At 37.0% G+C, this 11,670-nt stretch overlaps 1 long non-coding RNA gene across 1 annotated transcript; it reads right to left on the bottom strand.

The window, feature by feature from the left end:
* Window positions 1–748: 748 nt before the first annotated feature.
* LOC123593608 lies at window positions 749–8,584 on the bottom strand. Its single transcript, XR_006710400.1, has 3 exons — window positions 8,340–8,584; window positions 5,018–5,165; window positions 749–862 (listed from the first exon to the last, which is right to left on the bottom strand). It is a non-coding gene; the product is annotated as an uncharacterized LOC123593608 (long non-coding RNA).
* Window positions 8,585–11,670: the final 3,086 nt, after the last annotated feature.

Here is an 11,670-nt window from a genome sequence, read left to right as displayed (position 1 = left end):
TATCTCAGCCTCATTACTGCTCACACCTTACCTGACTTCATTTTGGCTTTGGTATTTGTTGGCTTTGAAGGGGAAGAATAGGTCTGGTATCCCTTCTATTCCCAAGAAGACATGCTAACTGTGCTATAGGAAATAGGGACAATTTAGAAGCTTTACAGAATTTCAACAAGAACAAAAAGGAATTCATGCAGTGAAATAAAAATTAAGCTGTGCTGAAATCTTTGCACATTCTCAGCATGATTTTATATGCACTTAATATATTGATAAGTATTCCAAATACAGCGTAATTTAAATTCTAATTCAGGATATTAAGTACTACTGAAACAAAACCATCTTTTAGTTTAGCCTATGGATTCACAAGCAGTTCCTAGACCATTAACTTTTCACTAAAAGATAGATTTCATACCTACTTTGACAATGAATAAGCACCTATACCAAGATCTGTTTTATTTACCAAGGATAAATACTTAAAAGATCTCCTTTAAAGATTCCAATTTTATGTTACAGGAAGTCATAACTAGTATTTTTTTAATGATACACAAACAGAATGCTATGCACCCACTGCCAGTAGAGGCAATGGCCAAGTCACAAGGAGATAAAGCATTAGTATTACTTTAATATCTTAACTGTGCTTATTGTTTTCTTTGTAATATGATACTGTATTCGCAACTGGGAATATCTTGGAATCAAGGGCTCTTGATGATAAAAAGAAACTCGGAGACCAACTGGATAATTTCTTTTGCTTTATTAATATGGAAGTTGGGGTCCAGTGAGGTAAATTGACTGAATCAAGATCATCCAAATTTCTAGGAGACCTCCATCAAAACACTGCCACGTTTAAGAAAGATTTTTCTATTTTTTTCTGGGAAAACAAAAACAAAACCAAAACCTTTAACTTCAGTAGTTATAATGTTTACTGCCACTGAAGATAAGTTCTCTGTTGCTGGACTTTGGTACATGCCCTAAGAAAATGTAATTGATGATTTTCAGTTAAATACCTTATTCCTATTATATGTGTTGCAACTGAACCAATTTTGCTAGTTAGTCTCATATGAAAAACCACAAGTGTTTTCATATTTTGATCAGATTCTAAGACACTTTCTCTTCTTAAAGTTTTGTATGTTTCAAAGCTTCATATATAAGATTCAAAATGAAAGGGCCTCTTCTTGACCATAGTATAAAAAATAAGCACTTCCCAATCTGATCTTCCTTTATATTTTTCACCATTTACCACATATCATAAGGAAATGATTATATAAATCATATAGTATTGAATCAGAGAGAAATTATTTGCTCTAAACTGATCAGATACCTCATCTAAGCCTCTGTAATCTATTGGTTAGGTCACAGACTTACATATACAGAATTTTAGGAAATACAGCAAATGAGTCTTCTCAGGTGGTTAATGCTACTTACAGAGTAAAAGAGATCACATTTGTTAAGCTAATGACTGGCAGCATAGCATGTCTATTGTAGGAGGGTGTTTGTTTTAAGGGTATAGTTACAACTCTTTAATGAGAAGGTAGTTATTGCTTTGAGATTAGTTCAGAGATAAGAACCCTTTCCACTGGCAGCCAAATGGAATTTCATGACTTTTTTGACCTCGGCCATCAATATTATGGCTTCTAGCCATCCCCTCTGTTTTGGTCTGAGTGCACAGGTGGCAATATTACAAATAAAACAGTTGGGGCACAGGTTAAAATGCCAGTGGCAGAATTTGAGCCACTGTAACCTAGGGAGTTGAGTAATCATAACAGTACCATCGCATCTGTGAATTCAGACCCATGGCGCTATTCCAGAAAGTGTGAATTCAAGTTACCTTCCCTGAATGACAGTTCTGTCTTTCCCTCATGGATTTCCCACTTGTAATAGAGGTTTAGGTTGATATGCCCAATTCTGTGGTAACGACAGACAGAATCTGGGAGTCACACTTTTTGAGGTCAGTTGACCTAGGAAAGTTAGGCAATCAATACAACATTTGATGATCACCATTTTTTCAATTTATCCTAAAGCAGTGAACCCACTCTGTCAACAATTTCTTTTTTTTTTAATATGAAATTTATGGTCAAATTTGTTTCTATACAACACCTAGTGCTCATCCCAACAGGTGCCCTCCTCAATATCCCTCACTCACCCCCCATCAACCCTCAGTTTTTTCTCAGTTTTCAAGAGTCTCTTATGTTTTCACTCTCTCTCTCTCTAACCTTTTTTTTCCTTCCCCTCCCCAATGGTCTCCTATTAACTTTCTCAAGATCCACGTAGGAGTGAAGACATATGATGTCTGTCTTTCTCTGTATGACTTATTTCAACAATTTCTTAAATCTACCTTTAAATAAATAAAATTTCTGGAACTCACGCTGAATAACCAGAATAGCTTGTAGATTAAAAACTAGTTGAATATAATTCTAACACTACCAAGTTTTCTATTAGGAATTCATCACTGAAATGGGTTTTACCACGGGATATTGCTACTATCCGACTATTTATATAAGTAATTTTATTTATCTTCAGAATTTTATTTTGCCAGTCTATAAAAGAACACTTGACTTAGTACAACAATTTAAAAAAGAATTACTGACGCAGTCTTTAAAAAGCAAGAGTATGTATGTTCCATTTGCTTTGTGTTGTGTCCTACCATGCTGCCACAGACCTAAGGGGAAAATACTGTTAGAGAATGACGATTTCTATGCTGTTCCTTTAGGTTGATTTGTAATGAAATGTTTTGAAATCTGATATTCTACTTTGCCATTTTCCTGAGTTATTTAAAGCTTTCCTTCTGCACACTTGAGAATGATGGGGGTTTGAGGGTGCCAAGAACTAGCTTAAACTGACTAGGAGTGAATTTGTGTTTTGGAGTCTTTATATCTTCCTACTAATATCACACTCTTTTGAGGAATGCTAAGAAATTGTGTGGACTTCAGAAATTGCTCACATTGCCTTTTTATTTTCTTAAATATTGTGTCTGATTTCATTTTTATCTCATTTTGTAAAATAATGTACAAATAAAATGTCCTGCTTTTGTATTCTCTGGAATCAATGAAAGATATTCTCTCTTTCTCACACACACACACACTCTCACTCTCACTCTCACTCTCACTCTCGCTCTCTCTCTCCCTCCTTCTCTCTCCACTCCAACTTGTTAGGACTTGCTGTGACAATACAGAAAACAGTATTGGCTTGAGAACCAATAAGCTGAGAGGCTGCCATGTGTAACCAGAATCCAAAAATATTTCTAGTTAGATATATTTCGTCATAAAAATCTCTCCATTTGCACTGCCCTTTTGATGGTTGCTCCTAATGTTATCCCTTTACCTGTATACTTAAGAATTGTTTTCAGATGGATCATTTTCTGTTTCCAGGTGATCCTTTGCCATCACCTTCTTTATCTAGCCAATAGCAGTTGTTTACCTACCTACAAGAAATATTACTCTGAGGAATTGTTATGAAACCCCTCATGGTATGGGAAAAGAATTACTGACATTTTTAGTTCTGAATACCCAGCACTTTGTCTTCTTTTGAAATATACCACTGCACATGCATTTTAATTAAACCAAAAGTGCATTCACAGAGGGGTTTACATGTCACCAATTATTCTGAATAAGGGTTTTTCTCTCCTTTTTGGATGTTAAATCATTATCTGTCTTTCAACACATGTGGAAAATGCAGTTATAATTGTTGTAAATAACATCTTTTCCTAAGCATAAATTTGGGATGTGGTCAGTTTTCTTTTTCCTCCAGAAGCTCAGAAACTTCAATTTTCTCACTATGGGTGTTTTCTAAAGTACAGTCACAAAAGAGATTCTGAAAATGACAATGTTGTGTTTGATATTTATTCTCTTGCACTGACTTCCATATCAAAACTGCTAAGTTGAGAAGACAAAAGATGCTTTCCCAACTGCTGGCAACACAAAGCTCCTTTGTATTCTGACTCTTCTCTTTCCCTTACATCAACATCAATAAGTATTTTGTGGGAGAAACTGAAATGTCAGTCTTTCCAAAGAGCAATCAAGTCCAGTTTATTCTTTACTCTGTAATTAAAGCCTGTTTCTATGAAAAAAGTAAGCCAATACCCCAGTAGCCAAAGATAAACTGCCACGCTATTTTTAATCTACAGCAACCCATTCAACACTATGAACCCTTTGAGACTTGCTGTAGTTTTGCATTCTTGAGCCAGTAGAAAAAAGATTCATGAAAGACAGTAGTGGATAATAGTTTTGTGGTAATAAAATTGGGTGTCTTCTTTTAAATGCTTGTTTTTAAACAAATACACTACAAAGGACCTGGATGAAAGTAAAAGGTTTTATGAATGTGCTTTATACACCCAAACTGTGTATGCAATATGAAGGGGAGCAGAATATACCACCCCCAAAATATGCTTCTGTATTTTGAGCTAGTTATTTAAGACACAAAACAAACCAAACAAACAAAACCCAGCAGACAGGGGAGAAGCTCTGAAAACCAAGTAGAATACCCTTTTGTAAGAGACATTTGCATTTATAAGGGAAATTTTTATTTGTAATGGTGTCTTTTTTTCTGTACCAGGAAGAATAATTCTGGAAACTCTGATCAATGGGAAAGCCAAGGACTTAAATCAGCATAACAACTACACTTTTACTGTGATTTGCCACATAATGTCCCATAACTGGATCTCCCACACTCAACATCTTCTTCTGTCTTCAGCTGGAAATGGTATTAAAGGTGGAAGCTTGGGGTATTTCAGTTAGTTTTCCTGGGTCTCTCCCATGTAAACATAAGTTATACATATTATTAAACTTCTGCTTGTTTTTCTTCTGTTAATCTATCTTATTACAGAAGGTGAGAGGAATGACTCTCAGCAAAGAACCAAGAAGAGTAGAGGAAAAATATTTTTCCTTCCCTACAAGTCTTTCCTTTCATTCCCTGATTTTGTGTCAATGCCAGTCCCAATGCCTCAATTTGCTGCAAGACTTGAGAATATTTAAAAAAGGAATTCCAACACAAAAAGGGAAAAGAGGTTGAAACTGGTTATTAGACTTACTTCTTAAGTTCCACCTTAGGGTCCCCTAAAGATAGCTTCCTCCTCAGCACCCAGCTGGCTGCCATACAGAAATGTGGACACTGTGCTCAGCTATGTCTTTGCTGAGTCCCAGGCTCCTCTTCTCATGTTTGGCTGCTAGCTTCTTTCTCTAGAGAAGAGAAAATTTTAATATCACAATAATCTCATCAATTCAGTAAACAACTCTTAGTTTTTAATGTCCATTAAGAATTCCTCCATTCAATCCCTCTCTTCTATGATTTGGTATTTATATAATCAAAGGTTACATTAAAATGATTTCCTCAAAGATATATAGAGCCAATCTTATGGTTCTCTATATAGATATATACACTCAAGCCTATGAAATTTTTATATAGTAATATTTTGAATAAATAAGTCTTTTTTGCTCATCACCTGAGTTCAAAAAAGTCCCTTCTCACTATGAGCTGCTCTGCCCTTGTTATGGGAAATGTATAACATGTGATGATTTGTAAAGGATTTCCCAGGAAAAACATTACCCTCACCCCTATGACTTTAATATGTCAATCCTCTATTCCTGTGTTGCCAAAGAGGAATACAATGCAAGCCACAAATGTGACCCATATATGAAATTTAAAATTATTTCCTGGCCACATTAAAAAAGTAATACAAAGAAAGAGGTGAAATTAATCTTAATAGCATATTCTATTTAACTTAACATGTCCCCAATATTATCATTTTAACATCTACTCAATATTAAAAACATCATTACTGAGTACTTTTTCTTTTCTTTTCTTTTTCTTTTTTAATATAGAGGCATTGAAATTCAGTTGGCATTGTACACTTACAACACATTTCATTTCAGATTAGCTATATTTCTTTTTTTTTAATGTTTATTTTTGAGAGACTGAGAGAGAGAGCACAAGCAGGGGAGGAGCAGAGAGAGAGGGAGGCAGACATAGAATCCAAAGCAGGCTTCAGGCTCTGAGCTGTCAGCACAAAGCCAGATACAGGGCTCAAACCCACAAACCGTGAGATCATGATCTGAGCTGAAGTGGGATGCTCAACCTACTGAGCCACCCCAGAGTCCCAGATTAGCTATATTTCAAGTGCTCAATAGCCACACAAGTCTAGTGGCTACCATACTGGATGAAGTTGTTCTAGATCTTCCCTGGTAGATGAGTCTTTCCTTTATATAGACCCACATACTGAATACATGGATGGACAATGGCCAGACCATGTATGACAATAAACTCTGGTCTACATAAGACTCACAGGAAGTCATCCTATAACATCTGTAACAATTGTTTTGGAATGATCAAGACTTGATCAATGACTGTATACCTCTCTAGCCCTCCTCCATCCCATCCTTCCAATCCAGGACCAACCAGAGAAAGTCAAATATGCTCCCCAATCAATCACATAGGATGACTGCTTCTAGTTAGCTTCCTCCAGGTTTTCATGCCAAGAAACTCCAATCAGAGCATACCTGAAGCCTTACTTTTTTTTTTTTTTTTTGCTATTAAGCCTTCTAACTTCCCTGCCTGCCTTTGATTCCTTGCCAAACACAAGTGGTAGCAGCTGACTACTTGCTTTAGAATCTGAATTAATAACCTCTGTTATCATTTGGGTGGTCTTAGGTTATTTTGATAAGACTTGAACTTCATTTTCCATTGTGTAGAAATTTTCTTATATTTGAAAACCCAATTTGTGAACTCCATGAGGAAATGGTGGAATGTAGTATAGAAAAGAGTGCTCTTGACCCAAGGCAATATGGTTTAGAGCAGCTACATTTTGCTGGAAACACAGACATTTGGGGGTTTTGTTTGTTTGTTTGTTCATTTGTTTGTTTGTACATTTAGGTAGCGACAGACAAATGTTTACCAAGATTAAGGCAAAATGTGTCATGATGCTGGTAGAGTGCTGAGAAAAGAGACCTTCCTCATTTATGCTTAGAGGACACGCACTTTCCAACATGGAAAGGAAAACGGCTGTTGGCATTCCTGGATATTTCATGATCCATTTCCCACTACATAGCCTGTGACTGTACAGGCATTTTAAAAGCTCTCTGATAATGATAGCTAGTGGTTGAGGTTTTTAGAAACAGGCAAGATGTCTGCCCAAAATGTGGGATTAGCACTTCATTTTTGGCTGAAGCTAAAGTGGGGAGAAAGCCCAAAGGAAAAACGGATCACTTCTGTGGCTGTACAAGCAGTGGAATAATATATACAAATGTTACCAAGAAAATCTAGAAAATGTTTGCAAGCCCAGCAGTGTAAATGTTATTTTTAAGACTGAAGTTAAAGAAAAATTTGATCAAGGCAAATAGAAAATAAATTTTTTCAGAGTTAAGTTAAAATTGGATCTATTTCTTATTTAAGAAATTTGAAAAAAACTTTTTCTTAAATAGTGATCCCTCTGCTTTGGATTCTGACCCATGAACACTGGTTTAAAATGACTATTAAGAGGCTAAAATGAACACTTTTGAGTTTTAAAATTGCCATTAAATGAAAAGATTTTTTTTTTATTTTTTTTTTATTTTTTTTTTTCAACGTTTATTTATTTTTGGGACAGAGAGAGACAGAGCATGAATGGGGGAGGGGCAGAGAGAGAGGGAGACACAGAATCGGAAACAGGCTCCAGGCTCTGAGCCACCAGCCCAGAGCCCGACGCAGGGCTCGAACTCACGGACTGCGAGATCGTGACCTGGCTGAAGTCAGACGCTTAACCGACTGCGCCACCCAGGCGCCCCAAAAGATTTTATTTTTTAAAAAAATAAATAAAATGAAATGTATTTTCATAGCTAAGCTATGGAGATGATGAGGCTTTAGAGAGAAAGGACATCTAATTATTTATAAGGTGTTTATGGTGTAAAAGTCCAGGGCTTCCTAACACCTTATTTACCACCTTATAGCCATGCCTTGACAAAAGGAACCAGGAGGGCTTGAAAGGGCCCAAATACCTTTGCAAAGGTAATCACTTCTCCTGCAGTAACTAGTTATCTGACAGGCTCCCACCCAATGTGTTTCAAAATTTTATGTGGATCTACACAATTTTTATATGAAATGCGCTATTTCTCAGACTCTATTTAAAAAAAAAAAAAAAACTTCTTTCCACTATAGTCCCACTTTGAGATATTATTACATGGTAAGAACGTGACATTCCTGACCTCTAAAAGATTTACAATGCAAACATTATCCAAAGATGAAAATTACATCACCTCACTATGAAGATGAGGCTTAGTTCATCAATCACTAATTGAGAAACTTAGCCAAATATTAATATAAATGTCATATCTCTGTTCGACAGGACACAGAGCGGTGGTTTTGATTTGGTCATAACTTACATCATCCATGAGCCTTGATGTCTGCTATCTTACCCGTGCAGCAAGGGTCTTATCTAGGATGTGAATTTCATTGGAAAGCTGGCTGTCTTGAAAAGGAGAGAAGAGATGAGAGAAAAACTAGACACAGAGGACCAATAGTGTTTTCACTCGTGAACAGTTCAGATTAACTCATAAACAACAGAAACATTTTCATGATCGGGCAATGGTGCCTTGTCTGCTGGCCACATATCTTGTCCTTTGGAGGAAACCAGCCCAACCAGAGTGATCTGTTGCCATAGCAATGTGGAATCCAAGCTGGTTCCAGGGCACAATTCTTGTCACAGTGTAGCCATATGTGCTATAGACATTAGGCAGTCATTGAGGAAATTTATTAGTGATAATTCCTTCCTCTTTCTATTTTAGACCTTTGATGTCTGTTGATATTTATTGAAATAGAAACAGTCATGAAGTGATAAGAGAATTATGAGAAATCCCTCCCTATTGCCAAGAATACACATAATGGAGGAGATAATAGTCGCCCCTTCTCCTGTATAGACCCAAAATTAGGAACTGGAGACAACCTTCTCCACACTTTTCTCTCACTCTTCACTATCTTATCTCTGACCAGAATTGTCCTTGGAAAGCATATAGGCCAAGTCCCTCCAAAACCACATTGTGTGTGATTGAATTCAATAGCTTCTGGAAATTAAGTCTAGTAATGCACCTCTTTTGTGTCATAATTACGTGATCCACAACCATTGCTGTTAAACCTGCTTGTCATTTAACCTGTTGTTAATGGTGTGTCACTCCAGACATCAGGGATTTGACTTCAACCTTCACATGTTAAAGTCTTCTATACTATCTTCCCTACCCACTGACAACTGGCTAAAAGTATTGATGTATTTCATTTCTGTGTTGATAGCATTTTATTCCAAGTGCTTTTATATATTAACTGAAATTAATCCTCAGGAGAAATCTTCGTAATGATAATATAACTATCAGATCTTACAGATGAGGAAACTGAGGCACAGAGTGGTTAAGTAACTTGCCCAAGGTTTCTCAGCCAGTAAGTGGCCAAGCCAGGTTTCAAACGCAGTATTTTGAACTCAGAATCTCAGCCTTGAACCTACACACTGAGGACTGAGCCTATGTTTTCCTAAACTCCATATTCCCAGCCCCTAGTATGAGGCTTGCATTATCAGGATTTTGAGTAAATGTTCAGTGATTTGGAGATGACATTGAAGGCAGAATCTCTATGTAGCTGTCATCATGCTGAGGTGTAGATGTTCAGCTGATGTGATCCTTGAGGCTGACTACATGCTTCATCTTCCAGCTGCTGACCCTGCCATTGTCTCGATTACCCAACCTGGGCTCCTGTTTTTCACTGGTCTAGTTCTTAGTGATGTTATCAATGAAGCCTGGGTGATAGTATCACTACCATCATTCCTTTTCCTTCTAATATGTTTCCTTTTCTTAAACTAGTTCACCTCTTCCAGTCCCTCTCTCTGTTTCTAAATGTAATGTGAAAACTCTATTTAATAAATAATGAAAAAAAGCATGACAAGGTATCCATACTAAACTATATGGCAAAGGGGACTTATTTAGAAAAGTCTGCTTCATGTAAGGCAGTTATTTTTGCTCAATCATAATCTTTAAGAATGTCACTAGTTAAAGAAGTTGATGTGATCATATTACAGTCTTATCTCTGAACCTAACCCCCACCTAATGGATGCCAACTCCTGTTGCTCTGTAATGTTCTTAGCTCCTCTACGCAAGTAAAACATTTCCTTTTCTCCTCAGTATACTTATTTTGGAAGCAATGGAAGTAGAAATATTAGGCACATGCCTTCAATGTGTTCCTAGAATATGATTGAGTACTAATAGTTTCAACATTGGGAAGACAATGATCCACGTCCTGGAATGAATACTCAGATTGCCTAGAGTTAAGTACTTTCCTAGAGGTTAAGCACTTTCTCCTAATTAGGATATTCTTAGGAATGAAAAGGAGGGCATAATTGAACCTTGGACTTCATCAGTGGTTCATCGGTGTTGAGGATACAATAATGAATAGGACCAGTCCTTGGCTTCAAGGAGATCATAATCCATCACAGGAGACAGACTATTTCTCAAGTGTTACCCATTGTAATAGATGTCTACACATACAACATACAGGACTGGCTACATAAGTTCCAGTGTCCAGTACAAATGAAAATGCAGGGACTTTGTTCACAAATTCATTTTTTAATTATTTTTTACATTTATTAATTTTTTTTTTTTTTAGAGAGAGAAAGAGAGCTGGCAGGGACAGGCTGAGAGAGAGAGAGGGAGACACAGAATCTGAAGCAGACTCCAGGCTATGAGCTGCCAGCACAGGGCCCTATGTGGGGCTCAAACTCACAAACCATGTGACCATGACCTGAGCCAAAGTTGGATACTTAACCAACTTAGACATCCAGGTGCCCCTGTTCATGAATTCTTAAGAATTTCAAAATGCATTAAACCACATGCAGGTTGCTTGGGCTGCACATCCATGAAGCTGGCCCTGCATACATGAAATGGGTTTGGGGTATAGACCACTGAAAGTCTTCAAAAGGGAGTAAAACCAGTGCTGGTTCTAGCAGGATGACTAGGGGTTTGGCATGTAGAGATGGAGGGAAGCACATTATGGGCAACAAAAGAGAAAAACTACAAAGGCAGGCTGTGTGAGAGCAGGTTGTCAGTCTATTTGGGGGATGACAAGCTATGAGGCCAGAGCATAAAGTCTTGCACTGAGGATGCCAATAGACATGTCTGTAAAGGGAAGTTGTAACCAGAATGTCAGGGGCTTCATGAAATGACCCAGGAAGAAGCAGGCAAATCAATAAGATAATTCTAGTTTCACTACTTCCAGAAAGCTCTTGGGTAAATGACAGTATCCTGAGCTTAAGCTTTTTGTCTGAAAATTAGAGAGTTCTGGTCTTGGCTCAGTCTTTAATTAGCTGTGAGCCCTTAAATAAGTCACTTCCCCTCTCTGAAACTCAACATCTCTCCATATGGAGTGAAGAGCTAGGGCTACATGAGTGGTTTTCAAACTGAGCTCTAAGGAGGTGCCTCAGGGGATATGGGGAAGTGGGTGAGGATAAGGAGAAAGCTTCAACCACCACACACTTGAACTAGAGCAGCTTCATTTTTATCAGTGTTATACGTGTATATGTGTAAATATTTATTCACCTATATAGTATATATAACATGTTACATATTATATGTTATTGTATTATTTATGTATATGTATATTATGTCACTTAATAAAAATAATGCTAAATATTATGTGGTAAAAAACATAACATATAATTGCTATATATGTTTTATTTAT

This window comes from Leopardus geoffroyi, chromosome D4 (assembly GCF_018350155.1).
Source record: "Leopardus geoffroyi isolate Oge1 chromosome D4, O.geoffroyi_Oge1_pat1.0, whole genome shotgun sequence".
Classification (NCBI taxonomy): domain Eukaryota; kingdom Metazoa; phylum Chordata; class Mammalia; order Carnivora; family Felidae; genus Leopardus; species Leopardus geoffroyi.
The sequence above is the reverse complement of the archived record's forward strand: the minus strand, read 5'-3'. Positions and strand labels throughout refer to the sequence as shown.